Source organism: Bos taurus, chromosome 4, assembly GCF_002263795.3.
Source record: "Bos taurus isolate L1 Dominette 01449 registration number 42190680 breed Hereford chromosome 4, ARS-UCD2.0, whole genome shotgun sequence".
NCBI classification, from domain to species: Eukaryota; Metazoa; Chordata; class Mammalia; order Artiodactyla; family Bovidae; genus Bos; species Bos taurus.
The window spans coordinates 92,713,040-92,719,935 of NC_037331.1; positions in this window are offsets into that span (position 1 = coordinate 92,713,040).

Sequence of the window (6,896 nt, forward strand, 5' to 3'; positions counted from 1 at the left end):
ACCTAGAACCAGACCAGTAGATCTAGATTCTCTCCTTGTTAATCTAAAAGAACTGCCTAGCTCTAAGCAAAGTCCAACTCTTCCCCTTTTGTACTGGGTCCCCTCCCACCTCACCTACTCAAGGACATTGCTCCAGCAACTCTCCCTTCTCCCTTCATCATCAATTTGATTCTCTCTCTTAGAGGCTTCCCATCAGTAACAAACATGCTGGTATTTTTCCTTAATATAACTGCTATTTCTTCCATTTAAAAACATGAAAAAAATAAAACAAAACCTCTCTTGGGCTCTCTGCCCACTCTGTTCCCCTTTAGTAAACTCCCTAAAAGGGTTTCCAATGTTTTGCTTCCCATTTTCTCTTGAACCCTTCCACTACAACACCAAACCTGATCTTCACATTGCTAAAGCCAATGGTCAATGAGTCCTCACCCCTCTGTTCAGTTCAGTTCAGTTCAGTCGCTCAGTCGTGTCCGACTCTTTGCGACCCCATGAATCGCAGCATGCCAGGCCTCCCTGTCCATCACCAACTCCCAGAGTTCACTCAGACTCACGTCCATCGAGTCAATGATGTCATCCTGCCATCTCATCCTCTGTCATCCCCTTCTCCTCCTGTCCCCAATCCCTCCCAGCATCAGAGTCTTTTCCAATGAGTCAACTCTTCACATGAGGTGGCCAAAGTACTGAAGTATCAGCTTTAGCATCATTCCTTCCAAAGAAATCCCAGGGCTCATCTCCTTCAGAATGGACTGGTTGGATCTCCTTGCAGTCCAAGGGACTCTCAAGAGTCTTCTCCAACACCACAGTTCAAAAGCATCAATTCTTTGGCGCTCAGCTTTCTTCACAGTCCAACTCTCACATCTATACATGACCACTGGAAAAACCTAGCCTTGACTAGACGGACCTTTGTTGGCAAAGTAATGTCTCTGCTTTTCAATATGCTATCTAGGTTGGTCATAACTTTGTTAGCATGTAACATACTTGATTTCTCCTGGAAACACTTCCTTCACTTGGCTTCTAGAACACTATGCTCTCCTCTTTCACTGGCTTTTCTTCTCAGTTTCCTTTGCTAATTCATTCTTATCAACACCCCTCCACCACCACCATCACCACCATCTCCAAACACTAGAAATTTGCAGGACTTAGTCTTGGGTCTCTTCTAATCAAACCTCATGGTTCATACCACACATAAACCAGTTACTCCCAAATGTATCTCTCTAGTTCAGAACACTGTGATCGCCAACTGCCTACTTGACAACTCTATTTGAATTTCTAATAGGCATCTCAACATGTCCAAAAAAAAAAAAAAAAACCTCTCAATACTGACTTGCTCCCCACAAGGTCTTTTCTATCCTTGTAAATGGCAGCTCCATATTTCTGCTTACTCAAACCTGGAGTCATCCTTGACTCCTCTTTCTCTCCATCTCATTTCCAAACCATCAGGAAACACCTTTAAAGTGCTTTCAAAATATACACACAATCTGACACTTCTCAGAATTTCTACTGTTATCACCCTGGACCAAGCCATCATCATCTGTATTGTTGTAAAAGTCACCTAAATGAGTGGCTTGTTTCTAATATTACCCTCTTCAATTTCATGTGACCCCCTTTTTTTAAAGGTTGGCTTGATTTTTTTTTCTATTGATGGTAACATACTTTTCCATGACTCAGATGGTAAAGAATCCTCCTGAAATGCAAGAGACCCTGGTTCGATCCCTGGATCAGGGCAATCCCCTGGAGAAGGGAATGGCTAACCATTCCACTATTCTTGCCTGGAGAACCTCATGGACAGAGAAGCCTGGCAGGCTACAGTCCATGGGAATCACAAAGATTTGAACACGACTGAATGACTACTACTACTTTTTCTACAGAACATTATTTTATTTTTTAAAAACATATTTATTTGGCTGAACCAGGTCTTTGTTGCAGCACACAGGATCTTTAATCTTCAGTTGCAACATGTGGGATCTAGTTCCCTGATCAGGGATGGAACCTGGGCCCCCTGCATTGGGAACATGGAGTCTGAGCCACTGGGCCACCACCGAAGTCCCTAATGTGACCCTTTTAAGATCTTAGGCATGTCACTTTTCTGCTTAAAACCTTCAAATGGCTTCCCATCTGTATTAAGGTAATGCTACTTCTGTAAGGAATAAGCCCCAATATATCAATGGCATAAAATAATCAACAGAACTTCATTTCTCAAACACAGAAAAAGTTCAAGAAGGGTGTCCTGTTCAGGGAGTAGCTCTTTAATGGGACCCTGGGCTCCTTCCATCTTGTGACTTGCCATCTGTGCTACATAGCTCCCAGGGTTGCCATAGAAAGAGCAAGAGCTTGGAGAATGGCCCATGGCAGGTTTGCATGGCCAGTACTGGAAGGAGTGGACATCATTTGGCCCAAGCTCTGTCCCATTGCCATATCCCGAGAAGGGGGATAATGGGAAATGTAGTCGAGCTGTGTCACAGGATAAGAGGAAACAGTTTGGTAAACAGCCAGTCTCTTCCACATTACTTCAATCATAGTAGCAGCTAAAGACTTTAGAATGGCCTAAAGCCCTCCATGGTGTCCCTCTCATCTTCACCCCCATCCCTGCTCTGACCTCATATCCTCTACTCTCCTCAATTACTTTACCCAGACACACTGACTTCCTGATGCTGCTCAAACACTCCAAGCAGGCTCCAGAAGCTCAGGACCTTTGCTCTCACTGTTGCCTTTTCCTTCACCAAACTCAGATGTTCACTCACACTCATGTGTCATTCTCTTCATAAGCCTTCTCTGGCTACCCTCTTGAAGACTGTAAACCACTCCTGATGGTCCGAATGTTTCCTTTTTCCTTTCCTGCCTTATTTTTTGAAAAATAATTTATTTGGCTGCATTGGGTCTTAGTTGCGCCATGAGGGATCTTCCGTTGTGGCCCACAGACTCTCTAGTTGTGGTGTGCAGGCTCTGGAGCAACTGAGGTTCAGTAGTTGCAGTGCCGGGCTTTAGTTGCTCCTCGGCATGTAGGATCTTAGCTCTGTGACCAGGGATCAAACCCGCATCCCCTGTACTGCAAGATGGATTCTTAACCACTGAGCCACTAGGGAAGTCTCCTTTCCTGCCTTATTTTATTCTGAGGCATCTATCACCACCTCTCATTCTATATATTTTGCTTTTGTATACTGTTTATAGGCCACATTCCAGAATATAGGCACCATGAGAGAGTTTGGGGCTCCCCTGGTGACTTAGATGGTAAAGAATCTTCCTGCAATGCAGGAGACCTGGGTTTGATCCCTGGGTCAGGGAAGATCCCCCGGAGAAGGGAATGGCTACCCATTCCAGTATTCTTGCCTGGAGAATTCCATGGCGAGAGTTTTGTCCATTTTGTTCACTGCTGTACCTCCAGTGCCTAGAACAGTGTCTTGCACACAGGAAACAATACATTTGCGGAGTGAATGTTCAGTAGCGCCATATGAGAGCAGTTAGGATGTCTGAAGAATATTATCAGCCCTTTGAGGTTGACATTATTCTATCTGCCATGAACAGTCTTTTGGTGCTTCCCTTACAGTTTGATAGGCCTTGGGTACAGCTATGGTGATATTTCTTGACGTGTGTCAGCCCTCATGTCCTTTTCCTCCTCTACTGATTTTCTAACTCTAGGGCTCCCAAGAGGCCTAATCTGCTTTTCTCTCCTCAGAAACCTCATATGTGTTCTCATGGCTCCACCAGCCGCTGCCTGGACAATGACCCTAAGTATCTCCTCCAGCCTACTGGTTCATTCTTTTTAGATGTTCTCCTATTACCTTAGACTCATCATGTCTTTAATTCAACTCCATTCCCCTATCTTCCATTCACCTAGCTCATTCTCCCAGTTTCCTACAATTAAAACTTTAAATTTTTGAGTGCTCCTTTTTCACTTCTTTCTTCCAAGCAGTCACTAAGTCCAGGAAATGCTTATTCCCACTTTTTAAAATTCTTTTATATACAAGTGTTCATTTGCATTTCTCTTGCTTGCCTAGGCCAAACCCTCATTCATAGGGGACCTCAGGGTTAAAGGGTGCCCCATCTCTGGCAGAGTCCCACTATCTTATCCAGCCTCTTCTAGAACACTTCCAAGATGATGGCATTTCCACTAGGCAGCTGTTCCTTGAGGGCAGAGGCCATGTCCTATTCTTTGTGGGTTTACCAGCACCTAGTACAGTGCCTGGGAGAAGGCAATGGCACCCCACTCCAGTACTCTTGCCTGGAAAATCCCATGGACGGAGGAGCCTGGTAGGCTGCAGTCCATGACGTCGCTAAGAGTCGGACACGACTGAGTGACTTCACTTTCACTTTTCACTTTAACACATTGGAGAAGGAAATGGCAACCCACTCCAGTGTTCTTGCCTGGAGAATCCCAGGGACGGGGGAGCCTGGTGGGCTGCCGTCTATGGGGTCACACAGAGTTGGACACGACTGAAGCGACTTAGCAGGAGCAGTACAGTGCCTGACTTCAAGGAGGCATTTTCAAAATAATTTTTAAAGTGGCTCCTGATGCAGCTTATTCTATAGTTAACCTGTATGGAGATGCATCTCCCTGACAGAACACTTTCAACCTCATTCCACCTGCCACAAAGGCACAAGCTTAGAAACCTTCAGAAGAAGACCCACAATTCCCAGTGCCTTCAGCTCAGGCTCCTCAGAGCTCAGGCCCTCCCCTCCCTATCCCCCCTTTTAATCTCCCTCATCCCCTACCTGACCTAAGAATTTAACTCCTACTCTGTCCCCCACATGCCCTTTTCTAGTTATTCCTTTTGCTAAATAGTGCTCAGGGATTTTTTAGTCCAGCCTGAGTCACACCTTCTTCGGAAGCCCTCTCTGGCTGTTACCAAGGGTTACGGCCACACCTTTGAATTCCCAAAGCATTGGTCAACCTCTCACCTTGATGTTTAAAGTAAACTAAGTTGCTTTGTATTTAACTTTCTCATGAGAACACTACTTGTCTCAACTGGATTTTAAACTATACAGGCTTTATGTGCTAAGAACACAGTAGGTTTATATTCCATTGACATTGCAAAGGTAGTAGCCCCTAGTGAAGCAAGTGAAAGTCACTTAGTCGTGTCTGACTCTTTGAGACCCCATGGACTGTATAGTCCATGGTATTCTCTAGGCCAGAATACTGGAGTGTGTAGCCTATCACTTCTCCAGGGGAACTTCCCAACCCAGGGATCGAACCCAGGTCTCCTGCATTGCAGGCAGATTCTTTACCAGCTGAACCACAAGGGAAGCCCAATAACACTGGAGTGCATAGCCTATCACTTCTCCAGGGTATCTTCCCAACCCAGAAATCAAACCGGGTCTCCTGCATTGCAGGAGGATTTTTTACCAACTGAGCTATCCTTATTTAATTCTAACTTCATGACTTGAAAATGAATAAGTTCATGATTTCCTGTGTTCCTCTTCAATTGGGACATCATATAGGTTCCACCCATTCAGTTCACTTAACATTATTAAGCATTTACTTTGAACTGGGCAGTAAGCTGAAAGCTTCAGGTACAAAGATGAATAAAGGCAGATCTCTCTCCTGGAGCTTAGTCTGGAGGACAAATGGATAAAAAGCGTTTTATAGCAAAATTTGTTCTTCCCAAGTGGCTCTAGTGGTAAAGGACCCACCTGCCAATGCAGGAGTCGAAAAAGAGGAGGGTCCATCCCTGGGTCAGGAAGATACCCTGGAGAAGCAAATGGCAGCCCACTCTAGTATTCTTGTCTGGGAAATCCCATGGATAGAGGAGCTTGGGAGGCTATAGTCCATGGGGTTGCAAAGAGTCCAACATGACTGAGCATGCGTGAACATACATACCAAAGATACAAAGTGTATTAAGGTAAATAAGGGAGGAACTGCTATGCCTAGCAAGGTCAGGAAAGGCTTTTACAGCTAACATCAAACTGGGATTTCTGTGAACTGGGACTTGTATTGTCATTCACAAGGCAGAGCTCACTGTCGGTTGATAATGAAAGACTATAGAGATGTGAATGAAGGGCTTCCCTGGTGGTTCAGACAGTTAAAGAATCTGCCTACAATGCGGGAGACCTGGGTTCGATCCCAGGGTTGGGAAGATTCCCTGGAGGAAGGCATGGCAATCCACTCCAGTATCTTTCTTGGAGAATCCCCATGGACACAGGAGCCTGACAGGCTACAGTCCATGGGGTCACAAATAGTCGGATAGGACTGAGCGACTAAGCACAGCACAGATATGAAAGGGCGGGCAGTTGGAAACATCTAGACGATGACACTCACAGCACAGGGTACGTACCCATCTAGGCGGCAGAGCTGAAGGGAAAGAAGTGGGTAGGGCTGTTCAACATACTTGGCGAATGATTCAATTAATTTGGCCCTGGTTTCTTGTGGGCATGAAGATAACTAGGATAATTTAAGAAGCCCTGCAGAGGCCGAGTCACGCTCTGCGAACCGGTACGTAGCGGCCAGACAGCCGCGCCCACACGGCAACCAGAGTAAGGGGTTGCTGCTGCTGCTAAGTCGCTTCAGTCGTGTCCGACTCTGTGCGACCCCATAGACGGCAGCCCACCAGGCTCCCCCGTCCCTGGGATTCTCCAGGCAAGAACACTGGAGTGGGTTGCCATTTCCTTCTCCAATGCGTTAAAGTGAAAAGTGAAAGTGAAGTCGCTCAGTCGTGTCCGACTCTTAGCGACGTCATGGACTGCAGCCTACCAGGCTCCTCCGTCCATGGGATTTTCCAGGCAAGAGTACTGGAGTGGGTTGCCATTGCCTTCTTACAACCCGCCAACTCCACAGGGCCCAGGACAGGAGTTGGGCGGGAATCCTGTCCACGCAACCCGGCGCGCTCGCGGGGACGTGGCGCTTTCCAGCCAATCCCTACTACGCAACTGTGGGGCCAATGGCTGCCCGGGGAAGCTGCGCGTAG